Genomic DNA, 23432 nt, shown 5'->3' with positions numbered 1-23432 from the left:
CAGTGTGTTTGCCCTCCTATATCCCACCCTACTCTTTCTTTTCCCTTTCCCTTTTTCCTTTTTCCCTTCCCCCCTTTTCCCCCACTCTGCTTCCCTTTCTCTGTTCTCCCCTCCCCTTTTCCCCTTTTAATACTGGAAAGGTTAGATGTTTTATAAGTTAACTGAGTATGTGTAGGTTGACTTTAAGCCAAATCTGATGAGAAGATTCAGGTGTTTCTCCTCTGCTCCCTTCTTCCCCACTATTACTATAGGGTTTTTTGTACTTCTTAGTGTAATGAGATTTACCCCATTCAATCCCCTCCCTCCTCCTGTCTCTTTCCTGGGCCCCTTCTTAGGGAAGTAGTGTTTTTTTTTTTTAGATCATTCTATCTAAGTCATAGAAAATTCTGAGTGTATGTCCCTTTAAGTTGTGTATATTCTTTTGAATAGAGTCAAAATTCCTGAGACAGGGCTGGGGAAGACAGGAGCCATTTTTCGCTGCAATGGAAGCAATAAAGACCTTCTTGTTAGACTGCAACCGGGTGCTCTGTGCAGTTATTGTCCTCCATCCCAAAGGAGGGTCTGTGTGTCTGAAGACTGACGAGTCTATGACATCTGAAGACCGGGAAGAGGTATGTATCCAGAAGACGGTTCAGGATAGGTCCCCAAGCATATATAGAATTGGAATTAATTGTTCCATAAATGTTTCGTAGAATTCACTTGTAAATCCATAAATCCAGCTGGACCTGGAGACTTTTTCTTAGGGAATTTATTTTTGTTAATTTTTATCTTTATGTATTTATTTGTTCATTTTCATCCATATGCGCATGTATATTTTTAAGTTACAAAATTTTCTTTCATCCTCGCTTCATATCCCCTTCCCTTAAGCAGTGAAACAATCAGGTTAATATTATACTACTTATTTTTGATAAACATGTTAACAAATAATTTATTTTCAATATGAGAAATTAAGATTAAGGGAAAGATATATAAGAGATGATTTTTATAAACTGTTCATCAGATTCTGAAGGGTTGTTTTTTTGTGTGTGTTTGTGTATGTGTGTGTGTGTGTGTATGTGTGTTTGTTTTCTTTGCTTTGATTTTCTTCCTCTGGATAGGGATAACATTGTCCATAGCCTAGCTCACTGAACTGCTGAGAGGAGATGTTTCCATCAAGGTTGTTCATTTCGCAATGTTGTTGTTAATGTGTATATTGTTCCCTTGGTTGTGCTCCCTTCACTCAGCATCAGAGCCCATGTCATTTCATGCATCTCTAGAGTCTGACCATTTGTGGTTTCTTATAGAATAATAGTTTTTCCATAGTATTCATGTACCATAAACTTGTTTAGCTGCTCTCCAATTGATGCACATCCCTCAATTTCCATTTTTTTTTGCCACTACAAAAAAAGTGCTATGGCTATTTTGGAACAAGTAGGACTTTTCCCATGTATTATAATTTCCTCTGGATATAGACATAGAATTGGATTGCTGGGTCAAAGGGTATAAACAGTTTTATTGCTTTTTGGACATAGTTCCATATTGCTCTCAGGAAGGTTTGATCTGTTCACAACTCCTCCAGCAATGCATCAATGTTTCAGTCCTCCTTAGGGCATTTATGTTTTTTTCAATTTCTTTTTTTGAAATGTGGGTAATTTAAGCATTTGATTTTCTTTTCTGTTAAGCTGGGTAGTTTATAATTTTGTTAATATTCATCTATTTCATACAGATTGTCAAAGTTTTGGGTATCCAATTGGACAAATGGTTCTAAATTATCTCTTTTACTTTCTTCTTCACTGATGGTGAATTCATTATTTTCATTCTTGATGCTGGTAATTTGGTGTTCTTCCTTCTTCAGATTAAATCAAAATTTATCTATTTTATCTTTATTTTAATAAATTCAACTCCTAGTTATATTCATTATATCAATACTCTTTTTTCTTTCAATTTTATTAATCTTTTCTTTAATTTTCAGAACTTCTATTTTGATATTTAATTGAAAATCTTTATTTGTTCATTTTCTACCTTTTTTAGTTGCATTTCCAATTCATTGCTCTCCTCTTTCTCAATTTATTCACATAAGCATTTAGAGATATAAAAGTTCCCCTAAAATGGCTTTGACTGCTTTATATAAATTTTTTGATGTCCCATTGCTTTCATTTTCTTGGATGAAATGCTTGCTTATTTCTATGATTTGTTTTTGTTATTCAACTTCCAATTAATGTTTGGTTCACCTTTCCTTGACCATTTATTACATGTAATTTTTATTTCATAATTATCTGAAAAGCATGCATTTATTATTTCTGCCTTTCTTCATTTGATTGTAAGATTTGTATTCCCAAGTACATCTTTAATTTTGGTATAGGTGACATGTACAGCAGAGAAAAAAAGTATATTTTATTCTATCTACATTCAGTTTTCTCCAGAGGTCTATTATAACTAAGTTTTCTAAGATCGTATTCACCTTCTTCACTTCTTTCTTGTTTATTTTGTTATTTAATTCTAAGGGAGTGTAGTTGAGTTCCCCAGATATTATAGGACAAGTTAAATGGCATAGTGGACAGAGCACGGGCCTTGGAGGTAGGAGGACAGGAGGTCAATACTGACTATCTGACCCTGAGCAAGTCACTTAACTCTGATTGCCTCACGTCCAGGGTCATCTCCAATCATCCTGATTCATATCTGGTTACTGGATTCAGATGACTCTGGAAAAGAAAATGAATTTGATGACAACACAGCATCCCCTCACTCAATTCCAATTCATGTACTTGTCATAGCATCACCTCCCTGATATCATGGTCTCCTTTAAAAACTATGGACAAGCATCACCAAATGTTTGGGTGTCTCCTGTAATTTTTAGCTTCTCTTATAAGAATTTGGATGTTATCCCACTTCTATATGTTTAGTAGTGCTACCATTTCATTTCCTTTGGTAACTTTTAGACAGTTGTAGCTCCCTTCCTTATACTATTTAATGAAATCTATGTTTGCTTTTACTGAGTTTGAGATCATTATTGATGATTTTTTTTTTTACTTCTGCTGAAACATAATATATTTTGTTCTCACCTTTTACCTTATCTCTCTGGTTCAAATGTTTCTCTGTTTCAAATGCTTCAAATAAAATATTGTAGAATTCTACTTTTAATCCATTCTATTATTGATTTTTGTTTTATGGGAGAGCTCATACCATCCACATTTCCACTTACAATTTTTAATTCTGAATTTCCCTCCATTCTCTCTTTCTGTGTTTATGCTTTTCTCTTTCCTTTCTTCTTATTCCTCCCTACCAATGCTTTGCTCCCTTTCTCCTTTAACATTTCTTTTAAATTTTAACTTTATCTTTAACTTATGCCTTCCATTTTATTAGTCCTTTTCTTCTTTGTTTCCCTCCCTACTTCCTTGTAGGGTAAAAAAGATATTTATACCCAATTGGGTAAATACACTAGTCCATCTCTGGGTAAAATCTGTTGAGAGTAGGATATACATCATGTTTTCACCCTCCCATCTTTCCCTCTACTATAATAGTTCTTTTTTTTTTAGGTTTTTGTAAGGCAAATGGGGTTAAGTGGCTTTCCCAAGGCCACACAGCTAGGTAATTATTAAGTGTCTGAGACCGGATTTGAACCCAGGTACTCCTGACTCCAGGGCTGGTGTTTTATCCACTGCACCACCTAGCCACCCCTATAATAGTTCTTTGTACTTCTTCAACTTGTTATTTATCTACCAATGCCTAGCTTTCTCCTAGTATAGTCCTTTATATGCCTATTGTTTTAATCTTGTCTTGTACTTACAACCTCGTTGTCAAAATATACTTTTTAAAAATTTCTCCTGATTAAAGAACTATACTCAAAGTTCGATTGGTTGATTGATTGCTTGATAAACTACATTGCCTTAAGTCAATCTTGTCTCATTAGAAATACACATGGTCACAAATCACATCAAATTATAATTGATTTATATACCACCCCGTCCATGGACATACAATCATCAAGGGTCAAAACATCACAGAAAGCCAAATCATTTCCTGAACCATGTATATTTCTCTGTTGTCCCCAACTAGCACTCCCTCTAACTGTAGCCAAAGCATCAAGCAAAGTAAAAACAATTCACGATTTTTCCATAACCAGTTCTTCTTAGTACACGCTCTCCTTCCATCTCTATAGTACGCTAAACGTAGAGCTTCAGTCCTCCCAAACCAAAGTATCAGGTACACTTTCTCCTTCTATCCCTTAAGCACTCCAACCATGGTACTATGACTTTTGTGATTAAAGTATAGATTAAGGCAAAATCACTTCTCAATTTATTTCCAACCTTTCTGATTATGTTCCAAACTTCTGTCCCCTATTGTGTTACAATCCTCCTTAAGTAAATTTATACTAAAATAAAATCATTTCATGATTTAATTATTTATAGAGTCTAATTATTCTTCCTTCCTTGTCTTTATATGAAATATCTTTATAATTAACATCATTTCGTGTCTCATTTATATCTATAGCTTATACGTCCAATTCCTTCAACTATATTTAACTTAATAACTATCCTAAGAAAAATATAATTCTCAAGAAGTACAAGTGTTATTATTATCATTCCTTTTAAGAATGTATACATTTTTATCTTGATAAGTGTTTTTTCCCCACCTTTCTCTTTACTTTTTCATGAATCTCTTGAATCTTGTATTTGATGATAGAATTTTCTGTTCAGTTCTGGTTTTTTTTAATGAGAAAAAGTTTAGAAATCCTCTTCATTGAAAGTCCATCTTTTCCCCTGACAGAATATGCTGAATTTTGCAAGGTAGTTAATTCTTTATTGTAATCCAAGGTCCTTTGTCCTCTGTAATTTCATATTTTCTGATCCTTTGTTGTTGAAGCTGATAAATCCTATGTAATTCTAATTGTGCTTCTTTCATATTTAAATTTCTTCTTTTTAGCTGCTTACAGTATTTTCCCCTTCAGTTGAGAATTCTGGAATTTGGCTCAATTCTTTTTTTAGGGAATTTTTTTTTGTATATCTTTCAATTTTATCAATTCCTTTTATATAGTTTTCTTTCCTAATTTTTCTTCTACTACTCTTACTAAATGTTAAAAATCAATTTTAGCTCATGTGTTGCATTTCTGTATGATTCCTATTTTCTTCTGGGACTTTGTAGTTGTTTTGTCCTTGTTATCTTCTTCCCCTTGTAAGATTTCTTAATCATATCATGTATTTTCTCCTTTTCTCACCTTATCTTTTTGACTTGGAGTTTTTTATCTAATGATAGTGTTCTGCTCTTAGTGTGTGTGGGCACTAAGGGGTACTTGCCCAAGCTTCAGGATTTTTATGCCAGTTTTTAAAACTAGTTATGGCAGTTCAAAAGTTTCCATCGTTTCCAAAGAGGCGTAATTTGAGGTATGTTCAGTGCTCTCCTGGTTTGTATTCTTGTTCTTGACCAGGACAGGTCACTAATCCCTTCTTGTTGCAATTGATACTGCTCAATTTATTTCCAACCTTTCTGATTATGTTCAAACTTCTGGCCCCTATTGTCTCTTCCCTTTGGACAAGAAATAATGCTGTTTCTCGGCTTCCTTGAATCCCTAGGATCAAAAATTATACTGCTGGGGTAGAGGCTACATGGTAGAATGAAAGCAGGAAATCCTTGAAGCTTCCCCCCAGACACTCAATGAAGTAGAGGACTTTCAAACTTTCCTGTTTGAAACAACCAAAGCTGAACAGAAAGTTAATGTTCAAGTATAGGACTCAGGTGAAGCCTATAGAAGGTGAATGGGAAGGACAAATTATGAAGGATTAATGATGTTGAACTACTTCTATTCCTGCATGGGAAGATGATACTGATAACTATTATCAACATTCTCAGTTAAAAGGAGCATATATAAACTAGGCAAAGGAGGGAGCTGAATATGATGGTATAATATATTATAAAGATGAAATTAATATGGGAGAAAAGAATACCGGAGGAAAGGGAAAGGAGAGCTAAAATGAGCTAAGATATTTCATGCAAAAGAGGCAAGAAAAAACTTTTCAATGAATTGGAAGGGGGGGAAAGTGAGGGGGAATGAGTGAGACTTCATTCTATCAGAAGTAACTCAGAGAGGAAATAACATAATACACCCAATAGGGTATTGAAATTTATCTTACCCTAGAGGGAAAAAAGAAGAGCAAATGGATGGGTAAAGGAGGTGGAGAGGGAGAAGTGTAAATGATAGAAGAGATGGAAGATTTCCAGTGAGAATAGGGAGCTACAGTACACTTTCAAGGAGGGACAGGGTGAAAGGAAAGAGTGAATAGAATAAATGGGGGTAGGCAGGAATATGATGGAGGGAAATACAGTTAGCAATTGCAAATGTGGGAAAAATAATGATGGACTTATGATGGACTTATAATAAAGATTTCAATCCATCCCAAAGAGAGAGCTGATAGTATCTGAACACAGACTGAAATACAATTTCTTTTCATCTCAATGGGGAGAAAGGGAATTATCTTTACTTTTACAAGATTATTGTAGTAATATGAATATAAATAAATTAATTTTAAAAATATGACACTAACTCTCATGCCATGGTATCCAGTCCATCTTGCTTGAAAATGTCCCCTCTACCCATGTCCTATGACCAACCAGTTAGTATACACAATGGAATTTTCAAATAGCATCAGGTCTTGTGTGCAGGGCTAGCATAATCTCTTTCTGACCAATTAATAACTTCCCTTAGCATTTTTGGCTTTAAAGTTGCTGAAGCTTCTGTTTCTATAACCACCACCTAATTCCACTGCTAATGTTTCATTCACATCAGCTTTGATTCAGATTCCTTCTCAATGTAATAGATGTGTATCCCTTTTACTTGAGCCTTTGATTATAGCTCTTTTTATATTGATGTCTTTTTGTGAGTTTGTGCCTTGATCTTCCCTGTCATTATAGCAGCTTTAAAAAAATCATTGTACTCAGATTCTTTTTTAAACAGCATTTCATCTTTTCTAATTAAATGTAAAAGCAAAATTTTATCATTTATTTAAAACATCTACCTTCCAAATTTTCTCCCTGCATTTCTTTTTTTTTTTTTTTTTGCAAGGCAAACAAGATTAAGTGGCTTGCCCAAGGCCACACAGCTAGGTAATTATTAAGTGTCTGAGGCCGGATTTGAACCCAGGTACTCCTGACTCCAGGGCCAGTGCTTTATCCACTATGCCACCTAGCTGCTCCTCTCCCTCCATTTCTTATCTCATTCCTCCCTAAGATGGCTATATATATATATATATATATATATATATATATATAGAGAGAGAGAGAGAGAGAGAGAGAGAGAGAGAGAGAGAGAGAGAGAGAGAGAGAGATAGAGAGAGACAGAGAGAGAGAGAGAGAGAGACAGAGAGAGAGAGAGAGAGAGAGAGAGAGAGAGAGAACCATAAAATTTATTTCCAATGTTATTTCATGAAAGGAGAAAGATGAAAAGACATTAAAACAACACTAAAAATTAAGTGAAAATAGTATACTTCAATCTTTATTTAGACTCCATCAGTTCTTTGGATGTGAATATTGATTTTCCTCATGATAATGTAGGAATTGTCTTGGATCATTATACTGTTGGGAATAACTAAAGAATTCATAGTTGATTATTGTACAATGGTACTGTTACTATGAACAATGTTTTCCTGGTTCTGTTCACTTCACTTTTTCTGAAATCAGTTTGCTTATCATTTCTCATAACACAAAGGTATTATATTACAATTCATGTAGTACAACTTGTTTCAGCCAGCCCCCAATTGATAGGGAACCTCTCAATTTCCAATTCTTTTCCATAACTAAAAGAACTGCTATAAATATTTTTGGGCAAGGATATTTCCCAACCATATTTTTAAAACTCTTGGGATACAGACTTAGTGGTGGTATTACTAAGAACAAAATGATGTTCACATTTCAATTGTCCCTTTAGCATAGTTCCAAATTGCTTCCCAGAATATTTAGATCAGTTTACAACTCCACCAACAATGCACGTGTACTAATTTTTCCTTATTCCATTCAACATTTATTATTTTCCTTTTCTGATATAACTAAATTGATAAGAATTAATTTTCATTTTCAAACAAGGGATTTGCAGTCTTTTTCATATTATTAAAGATATCTTGCATGGCTTTCTCTAAAAACTTTCTCTTCATTTCCTTTGACCAATTATCAATTGGAGAACGAATTGTTTTCTTACGAATTTGACTCATTTCTCTATATTTGATAAATTTAGTATGTATCACACATATCGTTTGAAAATTTTTCTGGGAGCAGCTAGGTGGCACAGTAGAAAGAACACCAGCCCTGGAGTCAGGAGTACCTGAGTTCAAATCCGGCCTCAAACACTTAATAATTACCTAGTTGTGTGGCCATGGGCAAGCCACTTAACTCCATTGCCTTGCAAAAACTAATAAACAAAAACATTTCTGAACTTTCTGCTTTCTTAATTGCTTTGGTTTTGTTTGTGCCAACTTTTATAATTTAAAATAATCAAAATCAGTCCTTTTATAATTCATAATGCTTTCTATCTATTGCTTTTTAATATAAATTATTCCCTTCCTCATAGATTTTCCAAATAAACTATTCTTTGCTCTCCTAATTTGATCACCCTTTATGTCAAAATCAGATAATCATTTTGACCTTAACTTGGTATACAGTATAAGATATTTGTCTACAGCTAGTTTCTTTTTTTTAAATTTATTTTTTAAATTTCCATCCATTTATACATGCCAGGACAATAATGAACACATCTATGCCTGATTTCTGCCATTTTCATTTCCTAGTTTTCCCATCAGTTTTCAGATTTTTGTTGTTGTTGCTATTGTTTACTCATTTTTTCAAACTATTTCATAACATTTATCTGTGTTAAAATTGGGCTCTTTGGGGCAGTTAGGTGGCACTGTGGATAGAGCACTAGCCCTCGAGTCAGAGGACTTGAGTTCAAATCCAGCCTCAGATACTTAATAATTCCCTAGGTTTGTGATCATGGGCAAGTCACTTAACCCCATTGCCTTGCAGCCCCACCCCCCAAAAATGAAACAGACAATTAAAATCAGGCTCTGCCCTTATGATAATGACAGAAATGTTTCAATCTTCAAGTTTTTTGTGCTACTACTTTCAGAGGGATTTGTAAGGTTTTGATGATTCTAAAATGGTTAGATTGACCTCTGCTTTAATCTTTACCCAGGAAGGTTCTTTGTTTTTCAGTCATAATTGCTCATCCTCTTCTTATCTCTGAAATTATGAGCAGAATTCCTACTCTCCTGTATCCACAAGTATCACTAGTCCTTTCTGTCTTGGAACTGGGATCAGGGCTCCTGCTCCCTTGTGAGCTACCACAAGCATTTTTTACTGTCCTGAACTTGACCAAGACCTATGCTCCCCTTGTGCCTGCAAGTACTAATGGATCTCATTTTCCTCCAACTATGGCAAAGGAGCTGTTTATGGTCAATGTAGTTGGATCCTGTACCCAATGACACCAAAGAATTATCTATAATCTCTTTCTGACCAGTTTTCTGCCACCCATTCAGTCTCAGGTCTGAGATCTCCCAAAGCTGCTGCTGATTGTCACAGCTGCCTCCAAGGCCTGCTGCAGTTTGCCACTCTGCGGTCTTTGTTCTGGGTCAGCTCACATTCTGTCTTCACAGACCCCTCCTACTGACCTTCTAAAGTTGTCTTGGAGTGGAAATATGTCTCACTCTGACCTTTTCTTGACTATGCCAGTCCAGAAATCCACTTGAAGTATTATTTTAAATTTGTTTGGAGGGCAAGGTTGACAGAGTTCAGCTGAGTTGCTGCCTGTACTCTGCCATCTTACCTCCTCTTTTAATATATTTTGAAATAAGGTCTAAATTCTGTTTTTCATCATGGTGGTAAAATAATTCAATGATTTTAAAAATTATATTCTCCTGTTTTGATTTTTTTAGGTCAACTACTTTTGTTATGAAATCCTATATGTTCTCTTTCATTTTTAAGCCTTTATTCTTTATTTTTAATATTTACTGTTGCCTCATGTAATGATTCACTTATATTTGATTCAAACTTTTAGAAAGTAGGTTTCTTGGATGAGGTATTATATATCTCATGACAAACAATTGTCATTACAATTTTTTTACATAGCACTTTTTTCATTTTTTTCTCAAGTACCCTCATTCTAATTATAAATATATTTCAGCTTTTTATAACTTTTGTTTCATTTCTTCCTGATATTTTAGATGACTTTGTACCCATTTACTTTATCTCAGAGGCATTACTTATTATTCCCTTTTACATTTGCATCTATGTGATCCTGCCATCATAATAGCTTTTGATGGTGGTATTCTTTTTTGTTTGTTTGCCCATTCTTCCTGATATTGCATTTGAGGTAGGGCTGGATTTTGTCACACTTCTGGAAGGAAAGTTTCGATTTGATCAATTACTGCTCTATCAATATATTGAATATTATATTATTCCAGGATCTCAGGGACAGTTGTGTCCTTGTAAGGTTTCAATGCTCCCAAAATGATCTTAACTAATACAAAGTTTGGTTGCTGACCCAGTGATGCAGGCTCTGCAAATTCCTGATCTGGGTTGGGGTCCTTGAAAGAATGGAGTGCTGGAGATTTTGTCCTATCTGGCAAAATCTTTTGGTTCAGAGTGACACAATTGTAGGTTCTTTTTTGGTTTCCTTCCTTCTTTTTTTTATCTATTACTTAGTCTAGATACTAGAAATAAAACATGGTCTGACCCTGGGGTCAGTCACACCACTAAAGCTATGGTTGGCTTCTGAAAGTCTGTCTTTCTTATTAGACTTCCATGGTCTCCATCTACTATGTGTAGATGCCCTTTTCCAGATTCAATATGTGACCCAGGAGTGAGTAGCTGTTGACAAAGCTACCAGTTGGCATTTGACTTACTTTAGCTCCTCAGTGTGGGTGTGGGGTATACCAGTATCTGTACTTATTGAGCAATTCTTTTTTGCATTTATGTGCAGTCTCTCCCTGAGTACTGTAGTGCTCTTCTAGCTGATGACTACTGTTAAACCTACCCCTAATGACTGTAAAACTTTACCTAGATAAGATAAAGACTTATTATTGACTTTTTCTGTACTTCTTCATCAGGATATATTTGGATACATTTTAGAGATCTGTTTGGAGTACTTGAGGATTGGATTTTTGCTAGATCCTTTCCTTCTGTTTTGCATCTTGATCAACTAATTTTCAGTTTAGGATTGAGCAAATGCCCGAAATTACTATAATATTAATACTGTATTGATTATCATAAAGTCTTTGATGCAGATTCATACTCAAGATTTATTCATATAGTATAAATGCATAAATAGGCCCAATCATAGGTAGAAACCTAGAGTATTTAATATCCATATTAAAAACTGTTCTTTATTTAAAACATGTCATAAAACAATATCAAAAAATGGTATATAATTTGTTATTTCATAGATACATAATTTAATCCTTTTATAATTCAGTTTGGTTTTTCAATTAATTGTAATCTTCATTCAATACATCTAAGAATATCTTCCAAGTTAGAAGGGAAATCAAAGATATGTGTTCCATAAATTCCTTACTATAAAAAATGACATTAAATTATATGACTTCATTAAAAAATAAAATAATACTATATTAAAGAAGACAATTCAACATAAAAAGAGATTGCTTTACTGTAGAGAACTGAGAAGGAAAGAAATCAAAGGAAAGTTAATCTTCTAAAAAGAAGATTATGGAAACTTTTTCATCATAACTGTAGTCACAAGTAAGTCAAGAAAACTAAAAGGCAAGGTGGATCAAACATTTAACAGAACACTTCCTCAACAGGAATTTAATGAAAAATAGAATAGTTATTTAGAAAGTAACTAAAGCTATTCTTCAAAACTAGACAATCTTGTCAGTTGAGATACCTAACACTAATTTACCATAATTTAACAAATTTTAATACAAAGGTACATTCTTGGGGTCAAAATAAAGGAAGTAGATTTACTGATTGGTACAATAAAATTTTGTAAAATTCTACATCTTCAAATGTTTACTAGTTATTTATTAATGCTAGCTTTTGTTGTTTTAACACTGTCACATGATTTTTGAAACATACTTTTTTTAAACAAGTAAACATCCTTTCACAGATAAAAATTACTTCATTTTTTAATATTGAGTTCTCTAGCTTTATTATTGTCCCAGTCAGGATGATATGTATTTTTTGAATAACCTAAATTATATGTAAACATGACCTAGAAAAATGTTTCCAACATGTTTCTTTGATAAAGACTAAAAAATATAAAGAAATGAGCTAAATTTATAAAAACACAAGCCATTCCTCAATTGAAAAATTGTAAAACAATATGAGGAGGCAGTTTTCATAAGAAAAAATCAAAATGAGTAATGGATAAAAAATTTCTCTAAACCAATATTGCTTAGAGAAGTACAATTAAAGCATCACTGTTATATCAAGACAGAAAAAGAAAATGAGAAATACTGAAGGGTGTATGAAAAAATCAACATACATGCCCTTTTGAAGGAGTTATGAGTTGGTCTAACCATTCTGGTATACAATTTTGCACTAAACCCAAAGGACTATAAAATCCCACATACTCTCTGAACTAGCAAAATGGCTGCTAGGTTGGTATATCAATTAGATCAAAGAAAGAAATTAAAATTACTCATATGTACATATGACTGTTCTTTTTCAAAATGTCTATTATATTTTGCAGGACTTCACATATGAATTGATATAATTTGGTTTTCCCAGGGATAGGAAAAGAGAGGGAAAGAGGGAAAAATTAGAAATTTAAAGTTTACAAAAATGAGATTTAACTTTTTTCCCATTATTTTGAAATACTGAAATAAATAAAAAAATATTTTAAGGAGAAATGAAACTCTTTTGCTAACCCCTGTGCTAACATTAGCCATAGGACTAAAAGGTTCCACTACCTATAATCATTTCTGGGTAACACATCAAAAGTTGAAAGCAATACTTTTGGTCAAGTGGGAACAGAGACCTTGTGAAGCAATATAGATTTCAATCCCAAGGGATAAGGAAGCCTTACTGGGTAACAACCAGGGTACAGACAGAAGAGCAGTGACCATAATGTTCCTCAGATCACATTGCTTCAGAAGCACCAGAAAATTCCAGAGCCCCAGAATTGACTCTGAAAACAATAGTATGAAAAGAATCTGAAGACTGAGACAGTCTCCCCTTGTTCAACACTAATGCTATAAACAGGCCTAACCAATTTAAGTAATGTAATTTGCTCAAGGAAAAACTGAGAAAAGTTATTCCCCCAATTGTTTAGTGGTGAAAGAATATAAAGTGACAGTTTTGCAAAAAAGAAATCAAAGTTATCAATAGTCATGAAAAAATAAAAAAAATTAAATCAACTTTAAGGTACCACCTCACTCCCCCATCAAACTGGCTAATATGACAGAAAAATAAATGACAAATGCTGGAATAAATGCAGCCAAATTTGGAAACTAAAGCATTGTTAGGTAGATTTGTGAAGTATTTAAACAATTCTGAAGGGGGAAAAAAAACTAGAACATTACAGAAAGGTTATAACTTTGTAAACTACCCTTTCACCACAAAATACCAATTATGCATCCAAGAGAGTTCTTAAAAAAGGAAAAGGACTTGTATGCACCAAGACTTGCAAATTGAGAAGATACCTATAAATTTGGGAGCAACAGAATAAGTTTTCAAATATGATTGTATTGAACAATCTTTATTTTGTAAGAAATGATGAAAGGAATGGTTTCATAAACACCAAAGAAGGCACGTAAATTGATGCAAAATGAAGTTAACAGAAGAATAACACTGAACACAGAAACAACATTGTAATAATCAACTGTGTAAGATTTAGCTCCTTTAATCTATAGAATAAATCATGACAGTTACAAAAGACTCAGGATGAAAAATGTTCTCCATCTCCAGAGAGAGAACTGATAAACTCTGAGTACAGATTGAAGAATATTACTCTTTCTTTTTGTTCTTTTTAACATATAGAAATATCTTGCCTGACTAAATATGTATAATGGGTATCATATTGCTTGTCTTCTTAATCTTTAAAACAACCATATGTTAAAGCATGGAGACTGCATGTTGTGTGAAGACAGCTATTAAATATTTTATTTGTGTTTTCTTACAAATCTGGATCACTGATTTCATTGATTAAAATATTTCATTAAGGAAACTAACAATGTAGAGCTGTATCTGCTCCTCAGTAAAAATATTAAATAAATATCTTAATCTGAGACATGAAATGAATTGCTCAGCATCATACAGACAATATTTTTTGCCAATATGTAAATGCATGTCTTCCTAAATCTGTAACCATTTCCCTACTGAATATGCCACAGTGTTTTCATAAATTAAATAAACAAAACATAAATTAAAACATATCTTGAACAGTTAGGTGGCACAATGAATAGAGCACTAGCCCTGGAGTCAAGAGGACCTGAGTTCAAATCTGATCTCAGATGCTTAATAATTACTTACATGTATGACCTTAGGTAAGTCAGTTGACCCCATTGTCTTGCAAAAAAAATCTTTAAATACATGTAATGAGATTCATTTGTAGAAATGATGTTTAGAATGTTTACTTAAAGAACTTGTTTCATTTTCTGCCTTCGACAGAGCACTTGTGTGATTTTGTGACATCATTTAATCTCTCAAAGCCCTTAATGTTTCTTTTGTAGTAATGAAGTCATTGGTGAATTGAAGTCAATATGAATATAAGTAATTTCCCATATTGAAAAAAGAAATCACTGTTCCTTAATGTAATATGCATTGAAATATTTGTTATAAAACTTATTGAGCCCTTGGAAAATATCAAATATTTAATTATTATTATAATTGATTATCATTAAAGCAATCATTAAAGAGCCCCAAATTGCCTAAATCATGTTAATATATTCTTAAAATCTAAATGAGGAAGTGCAATATGAATAACAGACTCCGCTACTAAGATTTAAAAAAAAAGATAAATGTAGAAAGACTTTTTGATTTTTCTGTTCCAAACTGATCACAGAGAGTTTTTAGAAAGAATAGAAGCATTACTTTGTCTTTGGGAAGAGGGACTTAGGAAACAAAAAGTTCATGAGAAATTGGCATTCTTTCATGTCTAAGCTAAAAATCTTTTTCAGAATAGGTTGTCACTAGAGATGAGCTGAATGATCTCTACAGAGCTCACCTAATTCTTGCATTAAAAGTAATCTTAGGTACCCCTACTGACTCTGAATTCTGAGATCAACTTCTCTGTTACATTTTCTGTCTAATGTATTAAATCTATCTATATAGCTGTACATTCACAAGTTAATTCTTATAAATGGTAAAAAGTTTAATATTAGATTTTGCTTTAAGTACCTGGATAACTTATAGAAAAAAAATGGGTTTGCTGCCAGTCACTCAGATGTTTTCACATTTCATTGTGTGATAAATCAAAAGCTTATATACAGCATAACAGGAGGTCATTTGACTGGGAAATTCAATATGAACAAGCTAAAACCTCCATGTAACTACTTTCATTTGAATTACAATGTGGTCAGATATCACACCCATTACTCAGCAAATAATTGTTGCCTTTTTTTGTGAACTTCGTACTCAATAAATCACCCTTTTGAGATATCACTTTAAAAATAAGGGATTGAGCTCTTTATTTAATCTGATATTGTTATAATGTCTTTGTCCTGGAAAAAATATTTTTAAGCTCCTAGAAGTACAGTGTATACAAGGTAATTAATTGGCACTGGAGGGAGAAATTTGTGAATGTAGGCTGTCAAAATTATCCCAAATAGGAACACACACACACACACACACACACACACACACATATATACACACATATACATATATCTATACATAAATACTAACATATACAAGCATGATTGAATTTGAGATGCATTGGCATCCTTATATTGTTCAGAGCAATATTCTTTCCTTTTCCAGCCATGAGAGCAAATTGGACAGCTTAAGTTTTCACAAACACACACACTCAATTTGTGAAATAGCAGACTGAGAAATAGTTTTGGGGATTACAAAAGCTGAACAGTAGCAAAAGTCACACTGGGAAAAGAGTGTCCCTTGCCCTGTCAGGTTTTAGCAAGTTAAGCTGGAAAGAATCCATAGCCCAGGGCCCAGCAGGCATCTTGAAACAGAGAACTCAGATTGAATCAGTTGGCTAGAATCACTTCTTCAAGTGGAAGAAGTTCCCAAAGTTCTACTTCTTTCCCAATTTTTCTTCCCTTTGACTGTCTAGTAAAAGATACTTTAATAAAAAAAGAAAAAAGAACAAAACCCCCCACAATTTCTTTACCTAAGAGATTCTAGTACTTTGATTTTGTCTCAAATATAAAGAAGTGAAGCTGGAAATACAAACAAAAACATATAGAGAAGAGAGTCAAATCTTTCACCAAATGTTAGGAATACTCATATCCTAGGGCTATGGATTATTGTGATTGAATTAATAACTTTTCACCTGATATAAACTCCATAAAAATAATGAAGAAAGATATCATATGATCCTAAGAACCATTTTATTATCCCTAAGTTAAAAGCAAGGAAAGTGTTAAAAATGTGCAAATTGTTCTTTCTAAGATGATGATGATGATTATGATGATGTTTGTCCTTCATTTTTGAAGCAGACAATGACATCAGGAGATGATACCATGGCAAGCACAAAAATTATATTTGAGTGAGGGGGATGTTGTGCTAATTACCAGCCTCAGTTTCTTTTCCAGAACTTCTTGGATTCAGTGGCCAAATATGAATCAGGACGACTGCAAATGGCCCTGTATGTGCAGCAATCAGGGTTCAGTGACTTGTCCAAGGTCACACAACTAGTAAGTATCAATTGTCTGAGGCTGGATTCAAACTCAGGTCCTCCTGACTCCAAGGTCAGTACTCCATCCATTGAACCACCTATCTACCTTTGATTCATTCTCTAGAGAAAATGGAGAACAGAGATTATGAGATAATGGAGGAAAAGGCCCTACCCCAAATCATCTTCTGGGAGGAAATAGCTGAGATCTGGAAAGATTCTTCAAGAAAGTAAAAGAGGTCATGGAATATCTGCCATATTACAATCCATCAATGTTTCAAAATCAAATCTGCATACAAACAATATAGAACCTTAAGATACAGGTGATCCTTGTTATTTCATATTACATTGTCCAAAAGTTCACAGTATTAAACAAAAAACAACTAAATCCTGAAGATGCAATTGATTCTTAACTTTTCATATTACATGCATATGCATGATCATTAATGTCCAAAAGTTTACATAATTTGAAAAAATAAAACATCTCGTGAACTTTTATGTGTAGAGGGGGCAATGAATATATGTGATTCAAGCTCATTTTATTTTTCATAGACTGAATGACATTTGTTGTGTTCCTGAATTTCTCTGATCTCATTTGTTTTAGGATATCTCCTTAGTTTTGAGGTATCCCTTGCAATTGTATTTGATAGAGATAAACCAAGAATTTACCAATAACTACAGAAAATAATTTGGCATTGTATGTGGCTGTAGGTAGGTATAGTTTTATATTTTGGGAAAAACACCGGGGTTCAGATGGTTATTTTTGCCAGAAGCTCATATGTAATCATCATCCAAAGAGTAATTACATATCTCATGATTATTTTTTATTTACATACATATCAAACTGATGGAATGAGGTTTACATTTACTTTTCTTCCTTGTTTCCATGTGAATAAAATTTCCTTTCCAAATTAAATAACTAATTTATTAAACTGAAACATCAAGAATTTATTAGAAAATTGGTGGGTAATTTTAACTGTATTTTTTGTACATAAATCTGCATCCAAGGCCTTGAATAACTTTGTGCGACTGTGCACCATTAATTTCTTCAGTGACATTCTGATATGAACTGAACAGATGGAATTGCAAGATTGTTCTAGCAAATTTATCATAAAAAATGCATCCAACACCTGTGTAATTTGCCTAATCATTTTCCTAATAAGCTCCCACCATTAATTATGCACGATTTCCACAATGCAATCAAGATAAAAGTAAATCTGATGACTTAATACCCTTCAAAATAATTGGTTCACCCAACACAAGGCCTTCTTTGCTTTCCATAGCCATTTCAGTTAATTAGAAAAAGGGTGCACCCTGTAGGAGTCAGCAGAATGGAAGCTGATCTCATGGTGGGCGGTAGGCCTGCTGTGATTTTGGGCAGGAGTCAAGGATATTAACTCATGAAAGAAAAGAATAGACTGTTGCCCTCTCCCTTCTTCTTTTTCTGTCTTTCTCCTCCCCTGCTCCCACCTTTATGCCTCCCCCTCCCTACCCCAGTAGCAAACAGATGTGATTAGTGTTCTTTAGCCATCAGAAAACTGACTGCAGGACTCTGCAGGTCTAATGAGAATCAACTTTTCTGAAGCTGCTGTCTTGTGGTGCAGCCCACCTGTCACATCATTAGGTGCAGCATGTGCCTTGAATTCACTTTGCTAAATGAGATTTACAGGCCCCAGTGAAACCCATCCTACAGCATCCCTGCTTCAATTAGCTAAAGATTAATTGTCTGCGAAAGGGAATGAAAGTTTTACTTCAACTGACCTGAAAAAAAAGGCAAAAAAAAAAATGTACGGTTCAGGTATTCCACATAGGCCCCAGGCAGTGTGAAAAAACGTGATAATTTAAAGGTGCTGCAAATTTCCTACACCTCGACTGGATGAATGAAATTAACTAGCACTAAAAGCTGTCAAATTAAAGGTTGACTTCCAGATATTAGCACCTTAAATGTCACTGAATATTCTCTTTCTCTTTTTCTCTCTCTCTCTCTTTTTTTTTCTCTTTTTTGGCAAACATTCACGTCAGCACACCTGCACACATGCACACAAACATTATCTTACTGCTGTTCCTGTTAACTGCTTGTTCGTGCCTGGCCTGGAGTTCCTTGCTATAAATCTTTGATGTAACCATGGCTACAAAACAACTAGCAATTACAAAATTTCCTCCATTTTTAATGTTATGCTAATTATGTTTGAATATGTTTTAATGGTGAAAATGAGTTAGGAGGTGAAGAAACCTCCTGAAAGAAGAGCAAGGAGAAGGAAATCTTTTTTTCCTCCACCTGCTACAGCTACCACTATAGTAGTTAGAGAGATGTGACCCTAAAGTTAAAGCATTGGGAAGAGCTAAAATGTTAGAGCTCATAAACTTTTTCTGTAAAATAAACAGTTAAAATGTCTTATGCATTTTTAGGGAAAGCTTAAACACTGAGAAATTCACTCAGTCTCAATTTTTTATGAATAAAATGAAAAGACTGGACTCAATGCTGGTATCCCTTCCAGCTCTGAATCTCCATAAGTTTATGTCAGTGGATGATCCTTAATGTCTTAAAAGATAATAAGTAAAAGTTAATTGACTGAGAGAGAATTGATGAACAGATAATAATCTGTAACTCAGAAAAATCTCCTCATGATTCTTTGCTCTATTCCTGAATCTTTGATAAGAAATCTTCAGAATGTCTCTTCAAGTTCATTCCTATCCTGGTACAGAAGAGAAAGGGCAAAATGAATTCATAATAAGTGATGCAATAAATTGAGAACTGGAAAATGCAAAATGATCTAACTGTGGTAATAGTAAGTCAGGTTTGCATAGGAGAAATAAAGGATTCAAGAAGTTAAAGAGATAGGAATCATTTGTCCGGCTTCCTCTACATCCTTCTTTCCACCTATCCCCATACACTGTTCTCTTTTTTTCCTCTCATGGTGAGAACTTTGCTATCTTGTCAGGGGGAGGTGATTGGAGTTTAACCTTATTCCTAAAATCTGTTTGCCCTTTTGTATTGAAATATTTTCTTTGTCTCTTGAAATGAAAAAAAAATAACACTGAAAACTACTCATATTCCTAAACTGTTTTGTTTGGATATAGTAGATAGGAGCAGAGGCGTATCTGGTTGGAGAGAGATAGTTTTAAACATGTGGTATTTTTCCCGCTTGTAATCTCTGACTGGGGATTCACACTAGGAGGAAGAATTATTGATTGAATTTTATAACTTGCACAGCAGAAAGAATGTTTTTCCTAGAGTTCTTTTTTCAGATTGAGGCCCTTAATTTAGCTAACCAAATGAACTGGCATTCAACGAGAAAGATGCCATCTCCATTTCTATCATTCATGGGACTAGTTTGAAAGGCATAAATATATTAAATAGGTAGAGTGATTAAAATAAAATCAGATCCTAAGGGGAATAGTATCTTTGTGCACAAGATATGGGCAGTAAGAGAAGTTGTTTTTATAGGGTACTAGCAAATACTGCCCAACATAGAAACTATTTATACACATGCACACACATACACTCTTAACCATGTTTTCAACCAATGCACATATTATGTACATTCAGTTGGCTCCAGAGAAATGTCCTCAGGTATGTTGTTCTCAAAAAGCAGAAAGAAAACTATTTCCTAGTAGGAGTCTGGGACTACTCAGTCTTTCACTCTTTCAGTACAGTTGATTACCAGTTCAGAAAGCAAGTTCAGGGATCTGAAGGCGGGAAAAAGTAGGATCCAGGGATGATGAGATGATATATTTATGTAGTGATATCTATTCCCACACAAATGGAGGTGTCATTGTGTGAGAAAAAAGGAAGTTAACTAGACATCTCTGGCTTCTTAAACCCCTTTCCTTTTTCAAATGGAATGTACAAATCCTGCCATGAAGAGAAGTAGAGTATTAAAGTTAGAAACTTGGCCACTCTTGCAGAGAGAGAGGGGTCATTTTTCTGACATCATATCTCTCAGTTCCCTTAAATATTATTATTCTAAGAATTATGATTTTTCAGGTTCAAACTAATTTATTTTAATTTTTAAATATTTTATTTATTTGTTTCCCAGCTACATACAATCAAGCTAACTTCTGACTGATAATTCATTAATGCAGGGGAGAAAAGAAGGTCCCAAGATTTATATGCAAAACTTGAAACCCCTTTGACAAAATACATTCCACAATGAACAAAAATGTTTATTAAAGAAAAGTTTATCTAATTGAATAGCAAAATGGAAAAACATATGTAGGAGATCATATGCCATCCAATATAAAGTGAAGGAACTCTCTCACTTGAATGAAGTAGCTTATCTCAATCAAGAGAAAAGATCCAAAACCTCAACCAAGGGGAAATTTTCTGGTCTCTAATATAGTAAGCTAAGGACAGGGACATGATGGTGACCTTAAGTTCCTCTAATATTGAATTCTTCATAGTTTTTTCCCCCTTCAGTAACCTGAATTGGGACTGACATCATCCATCTCTTCTCTCTTGAAGTTTGAAGCAATGAGCACCTAAAGAGACTTGAAGAGTCTCTGAAGTAACATAAAGGTTACTGAAAAACTTAACTGACTGAAAAACTTGAAGAGTCTACAGAAGAAAATCTCTTCTCTCTCATGTTCTGGCCTTCAATGCCTTACCTCTCAAACCCAGGAAAATGATTTCCACCAATAGGGAGGAGTCACTTAGTAATAGAATTTGATACGTGGATTACACTTTTTCTAAAGATTAGACCCATTACCACTGCTTCCAGGTATTAGAAAATAATTTGGGCTTATGGAAAAGGCAAGAAAGTATGCAATTGAATGGAAGGGGAAATGAAAAGTATTGTGACCTCTTCAATAAATAAAAAGGAATCTACAAATATTTTACAGAGTAGAAGTTATTTTGCTTCTCCTGCCTATACTCAAATAGCAATTCAGTTTCATTTATTTAAAGGAATACTTGTCTAAATATATAAACAATATTAAGACATGAATCATCCTTGGTACCTTTGAGTGAATTTGTTCCCTTCACCAATTTCTGATTTGTTGTCAAAATTAAAATTGATGATAACAATACTGTGCTAAAAGATTTACAGTTTTTATCTCATTTAATTGAGTCATTGTTGAGGAGGAGACACTGTCCTTTTTTGAAACTTCTTCAAGTAATAGTGAAGTAGATAGTTACTGCCTAATCAATGTTTATTTGAGGTCTGGAAGTGTTTACCTACATTTTCCCCTTATTTTCTATAAATATTTCTCTTGATAATCTCATTCTTTTTTTAATTGAATGTCAGTATAAATTTATTTTGGTGTTATTGTTATTTTTATTATATTGAAATGATCTAGCCCTGAGTACTGAATGTTCCTCCATATATTTAGGTTTTCTTTAATTATTTAAGTTCTTTATAACTGATTCTACATAAGTTTTTTCATCTTATTTTTTGAAAGGTTAATTGCCAGATTTTCAAAATAAATTTTGTTTTTGCTTGGAATGGGAGTTCCCATTTTAATCAGTGCTTCTTATGCTCTGATATTATTTAGAAATGCTGCTTATATTTGAGGATTTATTTTGTTCTTTATAATTTTACTGAAGCTTTAAATTGTTTCAATTACTGTGTTTACTAATTCTCTGGGGTTTTCCAAATAAATCATTATATCAGTTCACAGGAATAGTTTTATCTCCTTTACCTGCCTCTAAACCTTTAATTCATTTCTCTTCTCTCTTGTTTATTGCTATTATTTTTATAATTATATCAAGTAAAGTAGATAGAATATATATTCTTCTTTCACACTAATACCTGTTTGACAAGGTACTAGAATATCCTAACTGCATATAATGAATGTGAATATTGTACATACATAATTGCATTTAACATGTTTACAGATTAGTCATTTTTGCTATGAGGAATTATGATTAAGGGAAAAGAAAGAAAATCATGAGACAGGAAAGAAATACATAAGAGAAATTATTTAAAAGTGAAGGAAGTGTTTATTTGAATTCTGAAAGGTTTTGTTTATTTTATTTTGTTTTTCTTCCTCTGGATGTGGATAGCATTGTCCATAGGCAGTCTCCTAGGATAGTCCTAGCTCTCTGAACTGTTGAGTGAAGCTACATCTATCAAGGTTGCTCAATTCAAAATGTTGATTTTAATGTATAAAATGTTCTCTTGGTTCTGCTCCCTTCAATCATCATCATATCCTTCAATTCCATGCTTCTCTAGTGACCAATCATTTATAGTTTCTTATGCTACAGTAGTATTCCATAACATTTATATATCATAACTTGTTCAGTTATTCCCCACTTGATGATCATCCCCTCAATTTCCAAATCTGTACCACTACAAAAAGAGCTACAACGAATATGTTGAGATATGTGAAACTTTTCTCATTTTTTATGATTTCTTTTGATATAGGCCTACTATCAGAATTTCTGAATCAACATGTATGATCAGGTTTATTACTCTTTGAGTGCAGTTACATAGTGCTCTCTAGAATAGTTGAAAATTTCACAACTCCACCAACAGTGCATTGATGTCCCAATCCTCCCACAACTTCTCCAATATTGATCATTTTACCTTTGTTGTCACCTTATCCAATCTCATAAGTATGAGGTGATATCTTATAGTTGTTTTAATTTGTATTTCTCTAATTGGTAATGATTTGGAGCATTTTTTCATATGATTACATATCTTTTCATTTTTTTCATTTGAAA

The sequence above is a fragment of the Macrotis lagotis genome, chromosome 7 (assembly GCF_037893015.1).
Source record: "Macrotis lagotis isolate mMagLag1 chromosome 7, bilby.v1.9.chrom.fasta, whole genome shotgun sequence".
Taxonomy (NCBI): Eukaryota; Metazoa; Chordata; class Mammalia; order Peramelemorphia; family Peramelidae; genus Macrotis; species Macrotis lagotis.
Note: the sequence above shows the minus strand (reverse complement) of the source record.